Raw genomic sequence first — 27,495 nt, forward strand, 5'->3', positions numbered from 1 at the left:
AGGTGACAGCATACTCACATTAAAGACAAAAATTTATTTATTTTTTAAAAGGATTTTATTTATTATTTTTTTCCATTTTATTTATTTTTTCAGCGTAACAGTATTCATTGTTTTTGCACAACACCCAGTGCTTCATGCAAAACGTGCCCTCCCCATTACCCACCACCAGTTCCCCCAACTTTTATTTTTATTTATTTTTTAAGATTTTTAATTTAATTTATTTATTTTATTTGAGGTGGGGAAGGGCAGAGGGAAGAGAGAGAATCTTCAGCAGACTCCATGCTGTGCATGGAGCGCTACTTGGGGCTTGATCTCATGCCCCCGAGTTTATGATGGGAGCTAGGACCAAGAGCTGGATGCTCAAGCTACTGAGCCACCCAGGCAGAGCTGAAGACAAAAAAATTTTTTTAAAGATTTTATTTACTTATTTGACAGACAGAGATCACAAGCAGGCAGAGAGAGAAGAGAAATCAGGCTCCCCGTGGAGCAGAGAGCCCGATGTGGGGCTCAATCCCAGGACCCTGGGATCATGACCTGAGCTGAAGGCAGAGGCTTTAACCCACTGAGCCACCCAGGTGCTCTAAAGACAAAAATTTTAAACTAAAGTACTACGATAATGGACTAGCTAAAACTTTCTTAGAATTAAGATCATTGGACTTCTTTAGAGGAAAACATATATTATTACAGCTGTGTAAATTTCTACTTTTAATCCTAATCTCTTATATTTTACATACATTATAGAAAGAGAGGTAGGAGAGAAGGGCTGTTGCTGACAACAAAACCACTGCCAGTACTAGACCTCAAGTGGTACTACCTAAAATCTATTAAAGAATGCCCTTTATTTGCGTCCAGTCCCATTTGTCTGAAATAATCATTTTCCTAAAATCTAATTGTGGCAGTGATGAATTTTGCCATTTCTCCTTCAAGACATGGAATCACTCCCCTGAACACTCATTCTTGGCCAAGGCCCTAATACCTACAGATTGTCTTCCCTCATGCCAGATTTTCCCTGCTTATTTGGTTCTCCAAATGTCACCATTCCCTGACTCCCCTAATGCTATGGTCAGATGACCTGTCAAGGTAAATTGTTATTACATGTTGGATCTCCCTGTTGCCAACTGCCATATTAGACTCTCCCCCTTCTTTAAACAAGGTTTGCTGAGGGACTGGGTGTTCTTTGGAGAATTTTTCCTGCTAAATGAGAATTTCAGGTTTCAAAGCTAATAATAATAAGTTGATTTATTTATTTTCCTTTTATGGACATATATACATTAGCTTATTTAAATCATAAACAACCAGATATTGTAGGTACTTTTATTCTGAAATTATAGATGAGAATACTAATACAGAATTTTAAAAGTTGGTATAGCAGAACTAAGAAATGGTCTAATTTCAGCTTCCTCTACTCAGTTTAATTCCATTATGGCAATTGAGGCATCCTCATCTTGTCACAAGATGTGATGGACAGTTGTTAAACCTAAAGTTTAATATCAACAGTCATTCCTAACATGAAACACACACACACACACACACACACACACACACACACACACACACAGAGGCTTTCCTGAGTTCTTCATTGGGGAGGGGAGGTGAACCATAAGAGACTATGGACTCTGAAAAACAACCTGAGGGTTTTGAAGGGTCAGGGGTGGGAGGTTGGGGGAACAGGTGGTGGGTAATGGGGAGGGCACGTTTTGCATGGAGCACTGGGTGTTGTGCAAAAAGAATGAATACTGTTACACTGAAAAAATAAATAAAATGGAAAAAAAATACCAATCAGAACAGTGATCGCAGCACATATACTAAAACTGGAATGATACAGAACACACAAACAGCCTTTATTACAGTATGAAAATCGGGGCCTCATTGCTTTTTTATCTTGACATTTTATTGAATGAGTTCAGTTTAAGACTTAGTCAATTCCTGGGTGCCTGGGTGGCTCAGTTGGTTAGGTGTCTGACTTCAGCTCAAGCCATTATCTCAGGGTCCTGGAATGGAGCCCATCTATCAGCAGAGAGTCTGCTTGTCTCTCTCCTTCTCTTTCTGCCCTTTACCACCATGGTCTCCCTATTTCTCTCTCTCCCTCTCTCTCTCGCTCTCAAAAAAATAAAAAAGAGAAAGAGAGAGAGAGAGACTTAATTCCTGGGGAAACAACACAAGACCTGGTTAAATAACAGAACTCTCAAGAATGATCCTATTGTATAACTGCCATGAATTACAAAGATACCTAAAAAGATCTTACCCATATGCAGATAGGAATACAGGTCTCCAATTAAAAGTGAATGCATATGTTAACAATACATAATAAATTTGGATGGGCTCAAAGAAAAAATTGACATTGGTATGCATGTGTATGTGGAGAAAAAGGGTTTTTATCTTCTTCTAAAACCAAACTAAACTAAACTCAGAGGCCTCACTTAATTTGAATCCCACTTCAGAGAATGACCTTTCTAGTTTTGCATTCTTTTACACTTCCCCTGCTGTGTCACAGCTATATCTTACCACTCCACATCCTATCATTGCTATTTGTTTGACCCAGTTATTTTGCATGGCTTTTCTTTGTGAAGTAAACAATACCCATTATTGTCATTTTTCAGCAATATCTACAAAGATGCTTTGTAGCTGATAGGTTATAGTACTTCTAGATAAAGTTTTCTCAAGAGTGTCACTGTTGACATTTGTGGCCAGATAATTCTTTATTGTGAAGTGTCATCCTATATGTTGTAAATATTTATTTAGCATCATTGGTGGCTTCTCCCCACTACGTGACAAATAATACCTCACCCTCCCATTTGTGATAACCAAAAATGTGTCCAGATATTGCCAAGTGTTCCCTAAAGGAAAATATCACTCTCAGTTGAGTAATACTGCTCTTAGTAGAAAATTAATTAGTTATCCACATTTCTTAAATTACTCCCTCAACAAATTCACCCTCCCTTCTAATGGAATAATTTATTATCTATGGTCTAATACTGGGTTGCTGCTTGGAAATTTCAAGTAGAGTTAAAGCATGGAAACTTTGCTATTCTGTGGAGTGAATCTTAGCAATTAATTTAACTTGGGTTTTAAATGAAGTCATGAATATTAATTTGAGTGTTTATTCTATGTTCCCAGACATAGAAATACACATACACACAAACACATACACAATTAATAAATATATGGTTTATGTCTTCTGTCTGCCTGACCACATCTCCATTCATGAATCATACATATGATTCAAAAACAATTATTTAATATATTAAAATATATAGAATAAGATATTTTTCTCTGATTCATTTATTTCTCTCCTTATCCTTTTCTCTGACAAATACTTTCTTAAGGTTCAACTGTAGCAGGGGTGGAAAAGGGAGTTCTTTATGGAGAACTCATTCATCTGCTAAACCCAGCAGCATAAATTTGATCTCATAATTAGTATTCAACTCGGCATCTTGGAAAGAAACCAGTGTTACAGCCAAGAGGTGGTTTAAATCACATAAATCATAGATCAATGGCAAAATTCAAAGCACTGGATAGATTATAAAAGTAAAGCTTTAGTTAAAAATAGATTAACTGTTTGCCTGCAGGAATTCTCAAATCCTCTGAAATACATAAAACAAATAAAATTAGATCTAATCATTTTTGGTAACATATGCATATAAGTCAAAATGTACTTTCCTTTCACAGCCACATTGATGTTTTGGAAATGCAGAAATGTAAATGTATTCTTGTACCATGAAAATATTTCACATTTCTAAGACTTTAATTGTGCATGATATTTTAAGAACCAAAAAAACACATGTGTTATAGTAGTAACTACAATAATGATGTGAAACCTGTTTTACATTACTTTATGAGCATCAGAAATTTAGCTTAAAACTCAAACTAAAAAAATATGTTTCTATTTTCAAGGAAAAAATGGATACTTCCAGTCTAAATCTTGTAACTACTAGAGTTAGGTTTTGATGTTACAGTGAATAGAACTACTAAAAATGATAGGTTGTATGAGTTTGTTTTTTTTTTTTTTCCCTTTTTATTTATTTATTTATTTATTTTCAGCGTAACAGTATTCATTCTATTTGCACAACACCCAGTGCTCCATGCAAAACGTGCCCTCCCCATCACCCACCACCTGTTCCCCCAACCTCCCACCCCTGACCCTTCAAAACCCTCAGGTTGTTTTTCAGAGTCCATAGTCTCTTATGGTTCGCCTCCCCTCCCCAATGTCCATAGCCCGCTCCCCCTCTCCCAATCCCACCTCCCCCCAGCAACCCCCAGTTTGTTTTGTGAGATTAAGAGTCATTTATGGTTTGTCTCCCTCCCAATCCCATCTTGTTTCATGTATGAGTTTTATAATACAACATCATACCATTACCAAATAATCTTCCGAGTAACTCTTTCCCTTTATTCTTCTTTTAAAATTCATAATCTTTCAAAAGTATGCAAAAGTGACTTATAATCATTTAAACATATGCATCTTTTATTCCTGACACTGAGAAACACAACCACAGTAAAAACGGAAAGTTTTTCACATACAATTTCAGACCACCATCAACACCAAAAATCAAATAGGTAAAATGAAGACAGTTTAGACACATAACCTTGTTACTTTAAATACTTCTTCTTGGAGTAAGTAAATTAACTTGAAGATTATATTTGCTGGAAAAATGATCAGATATAATGAAAGAAACCAACATTATGAAATTGAATTTTACAAATGTCATTTCAAAGGAAAATATTTCTGGTATGTACCAATTGCAGAAGTAATATCAGCATATTAAAAACATCTTTGTGTTAAAATGAAGACAGCATATAAGTTATTTCACTGTGTTTCCTCTCAAGTTTTTTTAAAGATTTTATTTATTTATTTACTTATCAGAAAGAGAGAGAAAGCAAGAAAGAACACAAGCAGGGAGAGTTGCAGGCAGAAGGAGAAGTAGGCTCCCCATTGGGCAGAACTCAATCCCAGGGCCCTGGGATCAAGACCTGAGCCTAAGGCAGATGCTTTACTGACTGAGCTACTCAGGTATCCTATCTCCTCTCAAGTTTTATACATGTGAAACATTCTCTTGGTTCTACTTTATGAGTAAAATGCAAATATCTTCAGGTCATAATCATATTACTAAACAAGGTAAATAAAGGTCTTTGGCAGTAGGGTTTTTTGTGTGCATTTTAAAAATACAAACTCAAAACAAATTTTTTTTATTTTAAAGTGTTGCTATTAATGGCTATGTGAAAATGTCTACCGGTTAAAATTGGTTAAGAAAACATGTTAACAACTATCTACTGCTTACTATATATTATTCGCTACTTATTCAATTTAGATTAAGTTCTACATTCATAAATTTCTGAAAGAATCATGTGAAATTCAGAGTATATCCCTGATGTTTGGGTTGGTTAATGTAAATTTATAATTAATAAATAAAAATAGGATAAATAATTAAATATGATACTGTATTGGGTTTTGGAGGGGGATTCAAAATCTCTGAGCCTGCCTATGGTTAACTTATTCTAAATTATATCAGTTTCCACTCGGTATATAGTAATCAAAACCTTGAAATTGTCTAAAAGTAAAATTTTTATAAATAAAGTCATTATATTAAAAAACCTTCATTGCATCACTACAGATCCACTTAAAACATATTAAATATCCATAGGGTGCTTAACTGTGTTCCATCAATGGGTTACAAATCACAAAATCTTCTTTCAATAGTTTTAGATGGTAATTTTTCAAAATCTTCATTGTATGTATTTAATGGACAATGAAAACAACAGACACACTCAAGTTCAAAAAACAAGAAATAATTTTCCAAAAATACAAGTAAGATCCAAAGGGGGAAAAGTCCACAATAGAAACTACTATATCAGGATGTAAACAGACATTCAAAATTGGCATTTGAAATATTTTTCAACCATTAGAAATGAATATTCTGACATACGTTTACAGCCCTTGAGTCTTCCTTCTGCACAATTTATAAAAAGCAAAAGGATGCCACATTACCTTCAGTATACACTTGATGAAACATGGGAGACATTAAATGAATGAAGCAAGAAATGTAAGCATGAAAATTTATCATTTTATCCAGTGATACCATTACATAAATTTCTAAGTCACATTTTTCATTCAAAATGGAAATAACTAAAAAAATAATGGAAATATATAATTGAGAAGTTTTTTCAAAGAGATTCAGACTCACAAATATGTATGCATTTTAATGAGTCAAGAAAACAAATGTTTTATAAGAAAAAATAAGAGAAAAGAGTTTGGGAAACTATCAGATCTGTTGCAAACTAATGGAATTTTTAAATACCACCTAATGCAAATCACACTCTATAGCTAGTCATAAGATTAAAAGCTTTTCAAATTGCTATCTTGGGAAATTTCTTTCAAGCAAATTACTACAAAGCCTTGTTTTAGTATGTTCCCCTACTGTGCTTCCCAGTGTTTTTTTAATAAGGAAAGTTATCCATCCATAGAGGTCTATTCTGTTCTCCACGCTTCAGTGTCTAGTGGCAGGCAGATACAGTAGATGCTCGGATGTTTGACTCCTTAATTTTCACTCCATAATGTTGGTTCCTGTTTTTGCTGACTGACACATGTGTCTTCATGGTTGTTTAATTATGAGGGGAGACAGATTTTCTCCACACCATAAACTACCCCCTTTCTAGTCACCCTCAACCAAAACAATACATAATCTGAGGTGTCTCTATGTAAATAAGGTAATAGATGGTGGGTGTAATCATAACAAAAAATCTGAACTCTACAATTCAAATTATTTAAAAACAAAAGACAAACTTAATTACATAGGATCAAATTACTTTATTATTAATATATGAAAAGTAAACATCAGAAGTTAGTTAAAAAGTCTAATTACAATTTTCATTTTACATTTTCAAATTTGCAAGACAGACATCGAAAAAAGATAATTGAAAAAATTTTATGAAGGACTCGGTGTCTTATCAAAATTTGTTTTCATACCATAGAAAGATAAATTGCAAGGATGAAACAGAGAAAGAAAAATATTATTTTTAGCACATAAAGATCTCTTTGTTATTTTTTTTCCATTTTATTTATTTTTTCAGCGTAACAGTATTCCTTGTTTTTGCACAACACCCAGTGCTCCATGCAATACGTGCCCTCCCTATTACCCACCACCTGTTCCCCCAACCTCCCACCCCTGACCCTTCAAAACCCTCAGGTTGTTTTTCAGAGTCCATAGTCTCTTATGGTTCGCCTCCCCTTCCAAATTTTTTTTTAAATAAACATATAATGTATTTTTATCCCCAGGGGTACAGGTCTGTGAATCGCCAGGTTTACACACTTCACAGCACTCACGATAGCACATACCCTCCCCAATGTCCATAGCCCCCTCCCCCTCTCCCAATCCCACCTCCCCCTGGCAACCCCCAGTTTGTTTTGTGAGATTAAGAGTCTCTTTGTTATTTTGAAGTTAAAATATCAATTATCTCTTTTTGGGGAAAAAAAGACATAGACCTCTTTGATTAAACAAAATCATAAAATGATTTTTTTTCCAAATTTTGTTTGAAAAACAAGCAAATATATACTCACAAATAAGGAGATAACCTAGTGGGCATTACACTTTCTAGGCAACCAGTTATGGATTTGGCTATTCTCAGATTAGTTTATTCTGTCCTTAGAGATACTTTGTATTATTGTATAACAAAAACTAATTTCTTGAAAATCCTAAATTCTTTCATTTTATTGACTTGTGTGTGGTTTTTAAAAACCCAGGTATGGTCATCAGGTCTGGGGCAAGTATTCTTCTGACCAATTTTTTCTCACTACCAAGATTAGTTACATCAAGAAAATGTGTACTTTTTCTCACTTAAAAAGTTCTTTAGAATTGATGGCATAGATTTTGTTTTTTGTTTTTTTTTTAAAGACTCCTTTCATTCATTTGACAGACAGAGATCACAAGTAGTCAGAGAAGCAGGAAGAGAGAAGAGGAAGCAGGCTCCCTGCCAAGTAGAAAGCCCAATGTGGGGCTTGATCCCAGGACCCTGGGATCATGACCCGAGCCGGAGGCAGTGGCTTTAACCCACTGAGCCACCCAGGTGCCCCGATGGCATAGATTTTGCAAAAAGATGCCTGAAAACTGTAAAGTTCTATACAAATTCAGAAAATTTACATGCTGTTTTATCAATTGTTTGTAAAATACTTCTGCGTCTCCCCACATAGCATAACCACAAAAGAGTATACACTGACTCAAAAAAAGATTTCTTCATAATAAAAAGCAATAAAGTGCATAAATTTCTGTAACTGATTTTTATAATGAATAGTGACAGAAACACTTGCTTAATAAGAATGTTTTTTAAAAAGATGCTTACATTGAAAAATCATCAATAGATTCTATATTTTATTTTTTAAATTTAATTTTTGCAGTGTTCCAAAATTCATTGTTTATTCTATATTTTAATGTTTCAAATATCAAGTAAATTACAAGGATTTTTAATTATAGTGATAGAATTTCACATGCAATGAACTTAAAATTGGTAGATAAAAATGAGATTATACAAAGACTAGTGATACAGTGTCACCAGTATTGGGGTGTGCTGCATCCTTGACAACAGAACGGAGGTTGTTTTTAACACTACTATTTTAGGGGCACCTGGGTGGCTCAGTGGGTTAAGCCTTCTGCCTTCAGCTCAGGTCATGGTCTCAGGGTCCTGGGATTGATCCCCACATTGGGCTCTCTGCTCAGCAGGGAGCCCATTTCCCCTCTTTCTCTGCCTGCCTCTCTGCCTACTTTTGATCTCTGTCTGTCAAATAAATAAATAAAATCTTTAAAAGAATACTATTATTTTATATACTCACAGCTGAATACTAAACTAATGTAGCAATACTGAGAAAAATCAAGTTTCAGATTTGAAGCCACTGAACTTACATGCACTATGAATAGAGCTGCAAATATAAAAAGGAATAGAAAAACTAACATTGTAGCTTGAAAATCTTTCAGATCATTATTTCAAAATTTATATAGTTGAGTTGTCAAATACTCAAGGAATAATTATTGATGCAAAAACAAAGTCAGAAAAAGGAACATTTTCCTGCTAGTTTGTTTTTGAGAACCTAATCAGCAAACTAAGAGCTTATTTAATTTTCCTCTGTAGTGAAACTGATGATGATTTCTTTCAAATAACTATTGACTCAATAGATTATCATCTGATCTAGCCTTTCAAAAAAGGTAGAGAATGAGGGAAGCAAAATGAAACTATATATCTCTTTTATTGATTTTATTAAGTAAAGTGTAGCTGCCTTGAAAAGCAAACAAAAACAGAAATACAGTATTCAAGTTTCAGATTCCTCATTTCCCTTGTTTTAAAGGTGATACTCTATTACTATATATAAATAGATGATAATAATAGATGAGAGATAGGTGATACAGAGATAGATGATAGATAATAGAAATAGAGGGAATGGGAGAGAGAGAAGATGCCTATGAATGCCTTGGCTGAAGCAATCCAATTTGGACCCAAAGTACCCAGGTGGCAGTAACTTAGTAGAATCCGTGACTAAACTTGGTTGCCTTATGATGGAGGCTCTAATTGCATTCCTGTTAATCTTGCCATTTTCTCAGAAACCAAGAGAAATTTCTATATATGTCTTTCCTATGTAGTATCTCCCTTTTCTTCTCTAATGGAATGATTTCCCTATCTATACACAGGAGTGTGAAATATAAATTAGGGCTAATTCCATCCATTATAAGGTTTAAAAAAAGGGACTTAGAAATTGGTCAACTAAATGAAAAAAAAATCTACTATCAAACTATAAAACCCAATACAAATAGAAATACACATACATAGTATGAAGTAAGGCTTGAATTATGCAGTATAGAGAAGTGCTTCCAAATAAAAATATCACAAATTAGTCCAAAAACTTAAATGTTTAGATCTAAGATTTCTTTCAACCCCGTCTACCTTAATAACCATTATACTGCTATATTTAGTAATAAATTTAGATTGCACTGGTATATGAAATAATTTGAAATGTGGAATGTTTGTCTCAAGTCAAGTATCGACTGAATCTGAAGTTATCCCTTTTTTCTTTCACTTTGTTTTAGTAAATCCTCAGTGTCTGGTTTTGCCAATTACGAGAACTCAGGCAAAGAAAGTTATTGCTGAGTTAAAAGTGAGCTGTCTTGCCTGGTAATTTACATTGATTAACTATTATTGATAATTGCCCAACTTTCTTCTTTATTACTATACTAGCATGGTTAAATTGTCCTACAGATTTGGCTATCTGCATTAAGTTATTCATATTCTCTCCTTCAAATAATAAATGTTTACCAAGTATTTATTTGTGTGTCAGGTAAGTTATCAGCTGCTGAACTTTCTAATAGGAAGCAGTGCAGTATAGTGTCATGGATTCTAGTGTAAAACTGCCTGAGTTCAAAATCCAGTTCACTTAATAGAGTAATGTGGCCTTAGGTGAGTTGTTTGTCCTCTGTGTCTGTTTTCTCATCTGTAAAATGGGAATGATACTACTTATACATAGGACGTGTAAAGATTAACTTAGGTAATTGAAGTAAAGCACTGAGCCTAAGAACTGTCATATAAAAGATGCTAAATAGTGTTTTTTAGCATAAATTTTCTTCATCCAGATGAATCACCAATGAACCATGTAAAGATTAGAACTATAGTCCAAAGATGAAAAAGACTGCAACCTTAATTAAAACTCTAATTCAGGACAGAAAGTGATAACCAAATACAAATGGAATATGGGGCACCTGGGTGGCTCAGTGAGTTAAGCCTCTGCCTTCAGCTCAGGTCATGGTATCAGGGTCCTGGGATCTAGCCCCACATCATGCTCTGTGCTCAGCAGGGAGCCTGCTTCCCCCTGTCTCTGCCTGCTGCTCTGCCTACTTGTGATCTCTCTCTTTCTCTGTTGAATAAATAAATAAAATCTTCTTTTAAAAAGGAGGAATATGGGGGCGCCTGGGTGGCTCAGTGGATTAAGCTGCTGCCTTCAGCTCAGGTCATGATCTCAGGGTCCTGGGATCGAGCCCCGCATCGGGCTCTCTGCTCCGCAGGGAGCCTGCTTCCTCCTCTCTCTCTGCCTGCCTCTCTGCCTACTTGTGATCTCTGTCTGTCAAATAAATAAATAAACTCTAAAAAGGAGGAATATGAAGCTCCCAAATATGAGTTGCCCTAGCAATAGTAGATTCAGGTGGCTTATGATTTCAACTTCTGAATCCAACTACTATTTATGACTGAAGAACACTACCTTGAAAACCAAGAAGAAGCCTAAATTATAACATTTGATTGTCAATATGTTAAATTACTACATGGCTATTTTATTATAACCAACTATACTCCTGTTTTCACTTAAAAGTTAATTTTGTCTGTTTGTATGTGTTTTATACTATTTCTTACCCACCCACCTAATTTATATTTTCCTTTCTTTAATTTACTTTTCAAGACATATCTCCTATAGGGTCTTTTCTTCTCACTAGATTTTCCTATTCTTTATCAGATAAAGTCTTACCACTTTATTCTACCTCAATGTATCATTGGATTGAATTATGCAAAAATAGTTTTTCCAGTTATAATGATATTAGTAGCTAATATTCATGGAGTACTTACTGTGTGCCAGTGCCATTGTTAAATAATTTACAATTATCTTACTTAATATTTATAATACCGCTATGCAATATGTGCTATTATTCTCATACTCATTTTTTGGAAGAGGAAATTGAGGGTCAGAAATGACTAGTGACTATACCTTTAGTGTAGAAAACATTTTTAGCAATTAATAATTTTTACGTGTCCCAATATGATGAACTTCCCTTGTGAAGTCTTAACAAATGCTTAAAGAGTGGCAATACCTTTGCTATTATCTTTTTTCTTTTTTTAATTTTCTTCCCCAAGTTCTATTTAAATTACACCTAGTTAACATATAGTGGAATATTAGTTTCAAGTATCTTTTTTTAGTTTTTTTTTAATATCCTTGTCTATATCCTGTTGCTTATACTAGACCAAATAATTTTTCATATTGCCAAGATTAATAATTTTTTAAACTTCTGGTTTGTTTATGAGTTCTCAAACCATGTATTAGGCTAAGGAGAAGATCATGAATAGGAAGACCAATATATCAGATTCTGAAGACATCCAAGTTTATCTTACAGGACACCAAACATCTGTGTCATTTAAGTAATTCAATCAATCCTCAAAATATTTTATAACGGCAGCCAGTATAATGTCTCACCATGAACAAGACACATGGTTTACAGATATTAGTGTGATTATGAAGATAGTGGGGCAAAATAACTGAAATTAGAACTGTTTTTGGAAACCCAGAGCATATGGTCACTATATCTATATAAAAGAGCAGGGAGCCTGACTAGATGCAGGACTCAATCCCAGGACCCTGGGATCATGACCCGAGTGGAAGGGAGACACTTAACCAACTGAGCCACCCAGGCATCCATGGTCTCAGTTTTCTATCCAGAAAATAGTCAGGTTGGCACACATGGTCTTTAAGGGTCTTTTCCTCTATTATAGCACCCTATTATTTACTTCTCGGAACATCATATATCTATGCATCATTGACAGCTAATCAAAGCCACAAAAAATGTTCAAAATTGACCACCTTCTTCCACACCATTATACTGACATAAAATCTCTGTTGAGCAAGCATTTTGACCAGGCTGTATCATTCACTAGTGCTGAAACCATTTGTTTCAACAGGCATTTATAGGAAGAGTTTCTAACACTGAATGGTACTACCTAAACCTTCCAGTCACATGTATTTTCAAAGTTTTGGTTTGAATTAATATAATATTATGTACTATTAGTGCCTGGGGTGTAACTTCTTTCCAGTCACAACATATCTCTGTCAGAGTTCAGAAAGTGGAAATGAAAAATGTAAATATTTTAATGTGTGTAGTATTAGCCAAAGAGCAATATGATTATAAACATAAGAAATTATATTATTTTATGCTAGAAAAATAAATTGAAAGCCTAAAGACATACCCCATTGCATACTCTGCACATATTTGTTTTGACTCTCTCAAGTTTCTTAAAATATGTATTAATTGCAATTAGTTCTGCACCCTAGGTTCCCCACTGTTCCTTTCTTCTTTAGGAAAAAAAAATAGCAGCTTCTCTTGCTCTCCACCTACCTCTAGTAACAAATTAATCAGTCACTGGGAGTCAAGAAGGATTTTAATTTTCCATTTTGAAGGGCTTCAACCCATGGAAATAGCACTTTAGACTGTTGCCAGGGGGAAACCAAAACCCAAGAAAATAAAAGAAGACATAGAGGCTGGATAAAAGGCTTTAGTTTTTGCTAAATGGCCCAAGGTGGCACAACATTTGACCTTCTGATGACCCCACTGAGGACAGATGGTTGTGAGTAAAGGCATCTTCTATCTATATACTCTTTCCACATTCATATTTCTAAATGAGCACCATGAAGAAATTCCATTATTGTTAATGTTATTTTTCGAGATCTAAATTTCAGATAATACCCATCCTTCCACTTGATCAGTTCTACAAAAAAGAAATTTGAAGCAGGAAGCTGGTGAGCTCATTTTCCAGTTCAGAAATTCATAAAAGAAATTAGCCCTTAGTTAGGTAGAGTATTTTACTGTAAATTAATTTTAGATACTGTAAGAAATGACCTCAGATATTGCCCCATCTATTTCTTTTGATGACAGTCTTGATATTTGAAGTTGCTCTTCCAATTTTGCCAGCTGAAGGAGAAGAGTTTCTTCTTGGAGAGTTCAAAAAAGAATCTAAACCCCCAAAAATATTGTCATTAGCTTTCCAAAAGGCATGAAAATTCATTAGGGCTTCCTCCTTCCATCTGGGTAAAACTTGGGATGTGCATATAATTAAAACACTGCCAAGAATCTAAAACTATATATTTTTGTTAAGTTTCAAACATATTTGTAAAACACTTTTTGTACTGACTATCCAGTCAGTCTTTTTAGAACATGAAAAAATCTTTAAGGATGCAAATGTATTCCTTTTTGTTAATACAGTAAAAATGTAAATGTGAAAAAAGCAAAATAGAAAAAGAATGTATGGCAAAACCTTGGAATGGGAAGTTAATTGTTCTGTTATTTCATCTGTGGCTAGTTTTGTTGGCTAAATCATGACATTAAGGAGACTATGGGAGTAAGTCTTATCTCCATGAGGGTCAATTAACATCACTTCTTTTCAATAACACAAATTGCAACCATTGCCTTAGTGAAACAAAAGTGAACACCTAATTTTATCACAAAGGAAACCAGATGAGTGTGACGATCTCAGTGCAAACTTGGGCCCATGACTGAAAACTGTTTTTAAAGGGCAAGCTCTCCCAATACCTCTCCATGTACAAAAGCCAGCATAAATAAGAAGAGACAAACAATTAACATATGTGCAACATATTTTTGTTTATAAAGCATATTCATATATTTTGGTATTTGATCCTCACAACTATTCTATAAGGGAAGTTATTACCTTCATTCTACAGAGAAGGAAACATTTGCTATACATTTTTGGACTATGATGAGCCTTACTAAGTCTGAGAAGTAAAAAGAATTTCAAAGCTTTAGGTACTAAAAGGAATAAAAATACCTTTGCAGCTTTGAAGCAGTTTACACAGTAGTAACATTTTATTTTTTTAAAGATTTTATTTATTTATTTGACAGACAGAGATCACAAGTAGGCAGAGAGGCAGGCAGAGAGAGAGAGAGAGGAGGAAGCAGGCTCCCCGCTGAGCAGAGAGCCCCATGCAGGGCTCGATCCCAGGACCCCGAGATCATGACCGGAGCTGAAGGCAGAAGCTTTTACCCACTGAGCCACCCAGGCACCCCGCAACATTTTATTTTTTATAGGATTTATATAAAAAGGTAAAAGTAAAGTTAGCTTAAATTACAAGCATTTCCTTTAAAATCATCAATAAAACTAAGACTAGAGTGAGGTTTCCACTCTGATTTTGTGGAGAGCTGCTACAATTTACCACTATATATAGCTACTTCAATTTACCACTGTGTGTGTACACACACACACACAGACACACACACATATATATATCCAAAATATATATATTCAAAATGCAATATTGAAACCTCTCAGTCAGATAAGGCTTAAAAATTATTTATTCCCATTCTAACACTCACAATAACTATGAAGTAAATATTATTTGCTGTATTTTTATAGATAAGGAAAAAAAAAACTCAGGGATTTTGTGACTTGCCCATTTAGGTACAAAATGCATCTGCATTTAGAATTACACAAAATATCTATAAATAATGAAACCACTTCTCAGACAACACTAAATTATCCATCAAGGAAGAACTACTCTGGTTCTTAGTTCCACTTTGACTCACCCATAATTCCATAGAGCCAGCCTAAATTATAATAGTTACCATAAGTAGGCAGAAGGAACTCTTAGATTCTTTTCTTACCCCAATTTTTGACCAGTCTTCCCTTCTGTATATGCTGTAGTTCTCACAATACATATATACCAAGTAATGCCTTTTCTGTTTGTCTAAGATTAATAGAGTATTTACTTTCTCACCCCAAAGTTAAAAAATGAGTTACAAAACCATGTTGGGAGCAGAACAAACAACTGGGCAGTTTTTCCTAGGCCATTTTTTTGGTTACTAAATTAATAGACTGTTTAAATTAACAAATGCCCAGATTTTTTGTTTTGTTTTTCTTTTTGTGTGTGTGTGTCACAATTTTTTAAAATTCCATTCTGTCATGACACTTCACTTTTACTGCCATCTTCTAGGTGACATAACAAAGGATTTTGTGTATGGAAAATAAATATTTTAGAAGTGTTAAAACAGTAGTCATCTCTATCTGTACAGCTCTTTACCTTCACTTTCTGCTACAAGGGGAAATATTAAAGAGAAAAACTAACAGATTTTTGTAGCAGAAGAAACTTGTCAACATTATAAAGGCAATGCCACTTTTTTCATTTACATAATTTTGTAGATCCAACAAAGTTTAAAATTCATCAGTTTTGCCTTACATGAAAGGCTTTCTGTTCAATAAAACTCTCTTATAATTCATTCTGATTAAATTTGCAAGGATCCACCAATATCTTCAGATATATTGCATTGCAGTTATCCATGTTAATATAGGAAATCTTCAGAAGACCTCATTAGACAATTAATACAATAACTGCTTATAACCTAACACTTTTAGAGAGTGGGAAAAAATTTGTTTTCAGATCTCCATGTTGATAATTATCAAAAAAAAAAAACTTTAGTCTTCTTCCTCTTCTTTTGGAGCAATATATTTGGTCAAAATCTTTAAAATTAATTTTATATAATCAATTGAAAAATGAAAAATGCTTTCCTACTTTAAGGAGGCTGTGTTAGGCATTAACAAAGTCAGGCAATTGATTCCATCTTATTAAGTCAAAGTAATATCAAAGTGATTGTTTAAAAAATTACATAAAGTTTTTTTTAAAGGTTTCATTTATTTATTTGACAGATAAAGATCACAAGTAGGCAGAGAGGCAGGCAGAGAGAGAGGAGGAAGCAGGCTCCCTGCTGAGCAGAGAGCCCAATGCAGGGCTCCATCCCAGGACCCTGAGATCATGACCCGAGCCAACAGCACAGGTTTTAACCCACTGAGCCACCCAGGTGCCCCTAAAAAAATTACATAGATTTAACAGAATTGCTTTTTAAAGAAGGAAACTCATCAACCTTAAAACATTTTTTGGCTTGCTTATTTATTTAGTTTTTATTTTTAACTGGAAAAAGTAGAATAACAGCAAAAAAGAGGGGTGAAATAATATTTAATCAGACATTTTTAACCACTGCAATAATATTTGAGGGTGTACATAGCTATCTACCTGAAAACTTTCTTAATAAGAGACTGTCCTTTTGGGGGGGAAGAAAATATTCTTAATATATGATATCCTGCCGCATAATAAAGTGCATTTTTGCTCACATCCTTAATTTCCAGTTATGTGTATGTAGAAAACAGTTACTGTCTATTTTCAGAAGTATATTCTGGGCCAATATATTTGACTTTAAAAAATCCATTACTTCCCCTTTAAAATTCCCTACAGATTTAAATAATTAAAATCATCTGTTTCTTGGAACACTGGAAAAAAATTTTTTAAAAAAATCATGTGTTTCAATTTTTTCCTAAAATTGATCTCCATTCCAACCCCAGAAAAGTAATTTAAATATTTCTACATCATATAACTAGTTTAATCCTCCTTATTTTTCAAAATTCTAGTTTGAGGCAGAACTAAAGGCAGAAAGCCAAATCATAATGATACAATGAAACAGTCATCAAATTTTATAAAAATTTATCTATGGATCCTAAATTTCAACACTGTGTGTGTGAGTATGCATGTCTACACACACTCTCAAGTGTGTGTTTGTTTGTAATAACTAAAAATTTACCAATGCCATTTATGCCATTTCACTCTCTCTTCCTTTGATTAACCTTCTGACCTCACTCCCTAAAACAATTTCAGATTATTTTATTTTCACTCAAATTCTTCAGTTAAGCAATTGAGTGCATTAAAAGTTGGTCATTAAAAAGGATTCTTCTGAAATATTTTTAATAATTTTCACAGACATTTGTTGTAAAAATAAAATTATTTCCCATAAATATAACAACTAGCTATGATTACTCAATTGGTAGGGCAACTTGGTTCACTGAGGATAGACATAAATTAAAGCAGTTCTGCAGTTTTAGTAATTTTTCCTGGGTCAGTGAAGTCAACATAAATGATACATAAGTATAAGGAGAGAAAGTTCATTATTATAATCATACAATATGGTTTGCTGCAACTGGGTTGGAGATAGAGATAGATATAGATATAGATAGATAAATAGTCATAATTAAAAGCAAATATTTGATATCCTCTAGGATTTTGATAGATTCCTGCCTCACACTGAGGTCTTTTTTTCCATTTTGAGTTTAATTTTGTGTATGGCATAAAAGAATGGCCGAGTTTCATTCTTCTAAACAAATTCTAGAGGAGAACATAGGAAGTAAGTCTTCAACATCAACCACATCAACTTCTTTTGAGACATATCTCCAATGGCAAAGGAAACAAAAGTGAAAATGAACTTTTGGGACTTCATCAAGATAAAAACCTTCACAGCAAAGGAAATAGTCAACAAAACAAAGAGGCAACCCATAGAATGGGAGAAGATAATCGCAAATGACACTACAGACAAAGGGCAGATATCCAAGATCTATAAAGAACTCCTCAAACTCAATACCCAAAAAGCAAATAATCAAGTCAAATGGGAAGAAGACATGAACATACACTTCTCAAAAGAAGACATACAAATGGATAGCAGACGTATGAAAAAATGTTCATCAATAGTAATCAGGGAAATAATCAAAGCCACATTGAGATACCACCTTACACCAGTTAGAATGGCCCAAATTAACAAGACAGTAAGCAATAAGTGTTGGAGAGGATGTGGAGAAAGGGGAACCTGCTTATACTGTCGGTGGAAATGCAAGTTGGTGCAGCCACTTTGGAGAACAGTGTGGAGATTCCTCAAAAATTTAAAAATAGAGCTTCCCTATGACCCTGCAATTGCACTACTTGGCATTTATTCCAAAGATACAGATGTAGTGAAAAAAAAAGGGGTCATATGTATCCCAGTGTTCATAGCAACAATGGCCATAGTCGCCAATCTGTGGAAAGAGGCAAGATGCCCTTTAACAGACAAATGGATTAAAAAACATGTGGTCCATCTATATAATGGAATATTATGAGCCATCAGAAAGGATGAATGCCCAACTTTTTTATCAACATGGATGGAACTGGAAGAGAGTATGCTGAGTGAAAACAGTCAAGCAGAAAAAGTCAATTATCATATGGTTTCACTTACTTGTGGAGAATAAGGAATAACATGGAGAATATTAGGAGAAGGAAAGGAAAAGTGAATTGGGGGAAACTGGAGGGGCAGATGAAGCATGAGACTGTAGCCTCTGAGAAATATACTGAGGGTTTTGGAAAGTTAGGGCATGGGGGACAAGTGAACCTGGTGATGAGTATTAAGGAGGGCATGTATTGCATAGAGCACTGGGTGTGGTGCATAATCAATGAATCATGGAACACTGAAAAATAAAATTAAATTTAAAAAATAAAAATAAATAAAAACAAATATTTTAATTTTCTTTATAAGTTTATTTACAAAATAAAATATCCCCAGCAACTTGCCAATATCCATAGAGAAAGAAAAAGGATATAGGAAAGGAGAAAGGATAGTCTTACACACCAAAAATAAAAATAAAAAGATCCTTTGAAAATAATTAAGAAGGTAAATCATCACATTCTATGATTTTCTAATATCCCTCTTATCCTTAACCCTCCTTTCATCTTTAAAAAATCACTTGGCCAAAGATATCATTCTACTTGTTAGTTGCAAGAGACAAAATAAAACTTTATACTGGAGAGACCAAGTTGTTACCACATTAACCAAAAATCATTCACCATCACTAATAGATAAACAACCACACAATATATGTCTTTTGATAAAATGTGCTAAGAATTATGCAGCAGCACGTATGCAATATTCTTTTCCAAAGTCTTATCCAGTATTTTGACCTAATTTTCAGTTTCAGGAAACAGTGTATAAATTAAATGCCACAAAAAAGTATCTAAATCCAGAAGATTGAACATTCTGTATAACTACAGTTCCCATCTCTTTAATAGCTCATTTGTAAAGAAAAAAAGGGAGGAGAGAGGGAGAGAGAGACGGAGAGATGTTAGTTTACTTATTTTATTTTTTTTAAGATTTTTTTTATTTGACAGAGAGAGATCACAAGTAGATAGAGAGGCAGGCAGAGAGAGAGAGAGAGAGGGATGCAGGTTCCCTGCTGAGCAGAGAGCCCGATGTGGGACTCGATCCCAGGACCCTGAGACCATGACCTGAGCCAAAGGCAGCAGCTTAACCTACTGAGCCACCCAGGCGCCCCGATGTTAGTTTATTTAAAAAAAAAATGCATGTTGTTTGATTGCATCCTGATCTGTCTAAGCTATAAAAACATTTTGTGGACAACAGCAGGATTTGAATATAGACTAAAAATTAAGTTATATTAAGGAATTTATTGTTAATTAAGTGTGATAATGACAGTTTTCTGATATAGAAAGATGTGCTTATTTTTCAGGGTAAAATATGATGTTTAAAATTATCTTTAAAATAGTTAAGAAAAGGGGTGCCTGGGTGGCTCAGTCAGTTAAGTGTCCAACCCTTGATTTCAACTTAGGTCATGATCTCACTGTCATGAGATCCAGCCCTGCATCAGGCTCTGTGCTCATTGGGGAGTCTGCTTGAGAGTCTCTCTACTCCCTCTCCCTCTGCTTCCCATGACTCACTGACTCACTGTCTTTCTCTAAAATAAATAATCTTTAAAAATATTAAGAAGGGGCACCTGGGTGGCTCAGTTGGTTAAGCGACTGCCTTCAGCTCAGGTCATGAGCCCAGAGTCCTGAGATTGAGTCCCACATCGGGCTCCCTGCTCCTTGAAGAGTCTGCTTCTCACTCTGACTTTCTCCCCTCTCATGCTCTCTCTCTCAAATAAATAAATAAAAAATCTTTAAAAAAATATTAAGAAAAAAGTCCATGAAACAAATATGGCAAAATATTAAGGGTCATTAAATCTTGGTAGTGGGTACATAGAGTTCATTTTATGATTCTTTTAGCTTTTCTATATGTTTAAAAGATTTTATAATAGAGTTTTTTAAAAAAGCACACCCCCAAAGACCTTAAATATACTAGAAATTACTTCAGCCAACATTGAAATTCTAAGACAGCACTAGCTTCTTGTTTTCTCTCCTCTCTACTTGCACCTCAGGTAGCATTCAACATTGCACTGCCCCACACAAAATTCAGGATCCAGAACCTAATATTAACTGTTTCCCTGTTCCTGCCACTGCTTTATACTCCCTTATAAAAATAGGAGTTCTAAGTTTAGAGTATTGGCATATATGACTCTTAGGGTTCTGACACATACAAAAACTTATTCCAAGAAAACTAGAGGGTAGGTCTTGGACCAGAACCTTGTTGTGACCATTTTAGGCCTTAGATACTCTCAGATTTAAAAGTCTTATCTTTCATCATATCAAAAATATTAAAATATGTATCATTGTATATTAAGTGTATTTTTTGGTGAGACATACAAAAGAATCTAATTAATATTACAGTTTTGAGTTTTGTTAAGAAAATAAATTATTATTAAACTTCATATTTATATACAATTATTTAATCATTGAGTGACACAACCAGTTGACATGTTATTTATCAGTATTGCCATTTTCTTTTCATATTTTAAGCTGACAAATTTTTTCAGCTTCTGAGCATGTTTATAGGTTCTTAAAAAGCTTAAAGCCCCTGGCCTGGACATAAAAATATGAGCCCATCAAACAGAACAACTAATCTTGGGGAATAGCCTTGCCTGTCCCAAGCTTTACATGTTTTGACTGGCAAGTTATCTTTATTAGTATGCACAATGCATAAATAAACTATATTTAATAGAATTTGAAAAAAGTCAAATTTTGTTACAATTCAAAGAGTTCTTAAGCTGGAGTCTGTGCATACTCTTAAGTGGTGGCAAAAATCACTTCAAATGTTGGTAAAATTATTTGTGAATATGTGTGGGGATGAGGGTGGCCCTTTGTCTATTTGCCATTTTCTGCTGAGGGTTCCTGAGTTTTAACCAGTTTCAAAATTTTGTGATCACTAATACCCCATCTTGAGAAGAAGTATTATTAAATATAGTCTAATTTTTCCCTATTAAAGATAGGAAAATTAAGACCAGCAAAAGGAAGGGAATTGCTTTAAAGTTTATACTGTTTAGGGTCTGAAGTTTAAGCACCCTACTTAAAGTTCCCTAACCTCTTCCTGAATGTGTTGTTTTTAAAAGTTCATTTTGACTATTGTACTGTCATTGCATTATCTTAAGCCTAAGAATTTTAAGGAAGCACTCTGATTTTCAGCTGGTGTAAGATACTATTGATGTATTAAGGTCAAGCTGCTGTGAATTTGAAGAGTTTGAAAGGAAAAACCTCATTTTTTAAAGATTTTACTTATTTATTGGAGAAAGAGAGACCTAGCACAGTGGAGGGGAAGGAGAAGGAGACTCCTCACTGAGCAAGGCACTAGACATGGGGCTTGATCCCAGGACCCTGAGATGACATGAGCCGAAGGCAGCTGCTTAACTGACTGAGCCACCTGGGGGCCCTGAGGAAGAGCCTTCTTGCTTTTGCTATGTTGTATCATAATCTTGTGGTCTCTGGCATCAAAAGAATTCTCTCTCTTTTTTTGGTGCAAAAATTGTATGGAACACTGACATGAAACTTATTTTAGAATTCTTCTGAAAGGACCATAATCACCAAGAGGAAGGAAGCTAAGTATGGTGGTTTGGCACAGGAGTCTGAAGGTTTAGGTTACTGTTCTATTCAGCTAATAAAGTATAGAACTGAATCACAGAACTGGGTAATTATCTTGCTGTGGTCACTGAACCACTTTGTGACTTAGTGTCTTTTTCTGGAAAATAACAATCCTGATTCTGGTATCATCACCTACTTATGGCCATGTGGTCCATGAACATTAAAACATTTGTGAGAATTTTCAAGATTTTCATTCAAAAGTCACTCCATCATTGATAAACCAACAAAAAGACAATGTAACCTGGTATGTTGCTTCCTGAAAAGCAAGATCTCTGCTACTTACTGAATTTTGACTTCATAATCAGAAATTATTCTTGAAGTTTTCTTCTCTGGGCCTCCTCTCACTATCATCTGCCAATCATGTCTAGGAAAAATGGATAACTTAACTTCTATTAAAATAAATTTCATAAACATATCTATACACTAAGCAGTTGTGAGAGGTTTGTGGTTACCTTTTATCTGTAATAGAAAGGATCTACTATTAAGAATTATAATAATGAAATATGGCTATAAATCTTAAAGTGTGCCCTTCTTCAGGCTGCAGTTATATAAATGGTTATATAACAAAAGTTATTAATCCTTTTCATTTTGACAATTGATTTGAATACAATATCTGTTGTAGACTCATTATAACACAAGATCACAAAAGTTCAAAACTAATTTATTGCTCTTTGTTCCACCCAGCAAAAAGTGTACCTTATCAAAACAATTCCTGTCAGATTGATATTATGCTGAAACAAAAATGTAGATTAACTATTAAAGGCTTCTCTTTTTAACTGTATTCATGAATAACTTGGTAAAATCCAAGAACTGCGGTGGAGGGAAAAAAAAAAAAACTTTGGAAGAGAATTTTTAAATGGGGTACAGAGGTAAGTAGAAGAGGTCCCATAAAGGTTCTATTCAAGAATTCACCAGTGTAAATTTAAGAAATTTACTTACTTAAATAGAACACTGATTTCAGTTAGTATGCCCAGATACTGAACTTGAAACTGGAAACTACTAGTGGAGAAGACATTCATTCCTATTTGGATTGGTTTCCACTTTGCAGTTCAATAATATCTGCACATATGGAACATACATCTCAACAAAGTTCTGCTTAGATACCAAAATTAAAAGTATCTGAACAGACTGGAATGGTTTAGTTCACGTTAGTGATTCAAATTTACTGAATTTAGAAGCTAATAGATCTTAGTTCAAGTACAAAGTGCTCATTGATTTTATTTTATTTTTTTCTTTCAAGTTTGTCTTTAAATTTAAATTCTAATTAGTTAACATATAGTGTAATATTGGTTTAAGGAGTAGAATTTAGTGATTTTTCACTTACATATAATGCCTAGTGCTCATCACAGGGAGTGTCATCCTTAACAGTCATCAACTACAACCATCAAAGAAAGTGAATCAGTAATCAAAAATATCCCAACAAGGGGGACCTGCGTAGCTCAGTGGGTTAAAGCCTCTGCCTTCGACTCAGGTCATGATCTCAGGGTCTTGGGACTGAGCCTGGCATCTGGCTCTCTGCTCAGCAGGGAGCCTGTTTCCTCCCCTCTCCCTCTCTCTCTCTGCCTGCCTCTCTGCCTACTTGTGATCTGTCTGTCAAATAAATAAATAAAATATTTTTAAAAATCCCAACAAACAAAAGTCCCAGGCCAGATGGCTTCCCAGGGGAATTATACAAAATATTTAAGAAAGAGTTAATACCTATTCTTCTCATACTGTTCCAAAAAAATAGAAATGGAAGGAAAATGTCCAAACTCATTCTACAAGGCCAGCATTACCTTGATTCCAAAACCAGACAAAGACCCCACTAAAATGTAGAATTACAGGTTAATATCCCTGATGAACATGGATACAAACATTCTCAACAAGAGGAGAAGAATAAATGAAACAAGATGGGATTGGGAGGGAGACAAACCATAAATGACTCTTAATCTCACAAAACAAACTGGGGGTTGCTGGGGGGAGGTGGGATTGGGAGAGGGGGAGCGGGCTATGGACATTGGGGAGGGGAGGCGAACCATAAGAGACTATGGACTCTGAAAAACAACCTGAGGGTTTTGAAGGGTCAGGGGTGGGAGGTTGGGGGAACAGGTGGTGGGTGATGGGGAGGGCACGTTTTGCATGGAGCACTGGGTGTTGTGCAAAAAGAATGAATACTGTTACGCTGAAAAAAAAAATAAATAAAAAGGGAAAAAAAATATTTCATCACAAGAAAAAAATAAATGTAACTATATGAGGTGATATATAACTAAACTGACTGTGGTAATCCTCTCACAGAAAATACATGTATCGAATTATTATGTTGCATACCTTAAACTTAAACAGTGTTATATATTAATTATATCTCAATAATACTGAAAAGAATGTGAATGAAAAATGTTTTTTTTTTAAAGTCACTTAACAAATATTATAAATATTTGAAATATTAGCTGGGAAAAAAAAAAAAAAAGAATGAATCCAACAGGACATTCAAAGAATTATTCACCAAGATCAAGTGGGATTTATTACTGGGTTACAAGGGCAGTTCAATATTCACAAATCAATGTGATACACCATATTAATAAAATAAAGGTTGAGAACCACATGATCATTTCAATAGAAGTAGAAAAAAGTATTTCATGAAGTACACATCCATTCTTGATATAAACTTTCAACAAAGTAAGGATAGAAGGGACATACCTTATAAAAGCCATATAGGAAAAATGCACAGTTAATATCATCCTCAATGGGAAAAAACTCATAGCTCTTCCTCTACAGTCAGGAACAAGATCGGGATATCTACTCTCAACATTGCTATTTAACAAAGTACTGGAAGTCCTAGTCTTAGCAATTGACAACAAAAAGAAATAAAAGCATCTAAATGAGCAGGGAAGAAGTCAAATTTTCACTATTTCCAGAAGACATGATACTCTATGTAGAAAATCTGAAAGATTCCACCAAAAAATTGCTAGAGCTGATACACAAATTCAGCAAAGTCAGAGGATCCAAATCAATGTACAGAAATCTGTTTCATTTCTAAACAAAGAAAGAGAAATAAAGAAATTGATCCCATTTCTAATTGTATCAAAAAGCACAAGATACCTAAGAATAAACCTAACCAAAGAGGTAAAATTCTGCTAATTGATTTTAAAAAGAAAAATCTCTAACTCCACCCATTCAATGAATGTTCCAAGGAATGATAAAATGTTAGCTTTATTTTGAATTAGGCCTATTCAGAAAATTTATCATTTTTTGTTATGCCTCTGCCCTTCTCCATTATCTTCTCACTGCCGGAGGTCAGAAGGATGGACAACCACACAGGAGTTTAGATGAAAGAAGAGAAGAGGGGCACCTGGGTGGCTCAGTGGGTTAAAGCCTCTGCCTTCGGCTCAGGTCATGATCCCAGGGTACTGGGATCCAGCCCCACATCAGGCTCTCTGCTCAGCAGGGAGCCTGCTTCCTCCTCTCTCGGCCTTCCTCTCTGCCTACTTGTGATCTCTGCCTGTCAAATACTCCCTGCACCTAACACCAGTTAGAATGGCCAAAATTAGCAAGACAGGAAACAACGTGTGTTGGAGAGGATGTGGAGAAAGGGGAACCCTCTTACACTGTTTGTGGGAATGCAAGTTAGTGCAGCCACTTTAGAGAACAGTGTGGAGATTCCTGAAGAAATTAAGAATAGAGCTTCCCTATGACCCTGCAATTGCACTGCTGGGTATTTACCCCAAAGATACAGATGTAGTGAAAAGAAGGGCCATTTGTACCCCAATGTTTATTGCAGCAATGGCTACGGTCGCCAAACTGTGGAAAGAACCAAGATGTCCTTCAACGGATGAATGGATAAGGAAGATGTGGTCCATATACACAATGGAGTATTATGCCTCCATCAGAAAGGACGAATACCCAACTTTTGTAGCAACATGGACGGGATTGGAAGAGATTATGCTGAGCGAAATAAGTCAAGGAGAGAGAGTCAAGTATCATATGGTCTCACTTATTTGTGGAGCATAACAAATAACATGGAGGACATGGGGAGATGGAGAGGAGAGGGAGTTGAGGGAAACCGGAAGGGGAGATGAACCATGAGAGACTATGGACTCTGAAAAACAACCAGAGGGTTATGAAGGGGCGGCGGTGGGGTGGGGGGGGGGGGTGGGAGGTTGAGGAACCAGGTGGTGGGTAATAGGGGGGGCACGTACTGCATGGAGCACTGGGTGTGATGCCAAAACAATGAACACTGTTATGCTGTAAATAAACAAATAAAAATAAATAAAAAAAAAATACTCCCTGCTCAGCGGGGAGGCTGCTTCCTCCTCTCTGACTGCTTGTGATCTCTGTCTGTCAAATAAATAAATAAATAAAATCTTTAAAAAAATAAAAAAAAGAAGAGAAGAGAGAACATATTTTATTACAAGCCTATTTGAGTAAAATTGCATAAATCCTGAAAATAAATGCCAAAATAAGGAGTGGGTTTTATGCTGAAAGTTGATAACTTTCAACTTGTAAGCATATTTGCATTTGTATATTCCACTGTTAAGTTGGAAACAGTTACCACAGGAAACCACTTGGCAATTCACCTGGCAGCTTTGCTATTTGAATAAAGCCATGAGATTCTCATAGGAAACAAATACACATGCATAGCAGGAAAAATTGTGTTTTATATAACGCCTTTACAGGGAGGCCAATTCATTATGCATCATTCTTGTTTCTATCAACCCCTGGATAATGGTAGAATTTGAGAATGCATTCCAGGTCTTTGAATCTACATCACTTTCCATTTTTCATTCAATCCCTACTGAAGCTTATAAGATTTTCAGTGAGTTAATATTGGTTAAATGTTTTTCCAATCGGCAATATTCATTTGAATAGAAGGCATATATGTATTTATATGTCATCTTCATTTGGGCTTTTTACCTTTATTATTATAAGAATCCTTACTTTAAACATTATGCAAGCGAATAATGGTGCATTCAGCATAAATGCTTACACAATAGGGAGTATGAAAAAATTAGGCTGTTAGAAGAATAATCCCACATAATTCGTTTCAGTGGAGTTTAGCTCATTTATTGCTATGTGGATTTCAAGTAACTTCAGGAACTGAAGTCTTTCAAATGTAAGATATATCAAAATATTAG

Source organism: Meles meles, chromosome X, assembly GCF_922984935.1.
Source record: "Meles meles chromosome X, mMelMel3.1 paternal haplotype, whole genome shotgun sequence".
Classification (NCBI taxonomy): domain Eukaryota; kingdom Metazoa; phylum Chordata; class Mammalia; order Carnivora; family Mustelidae; genus Meles; species Meles meles.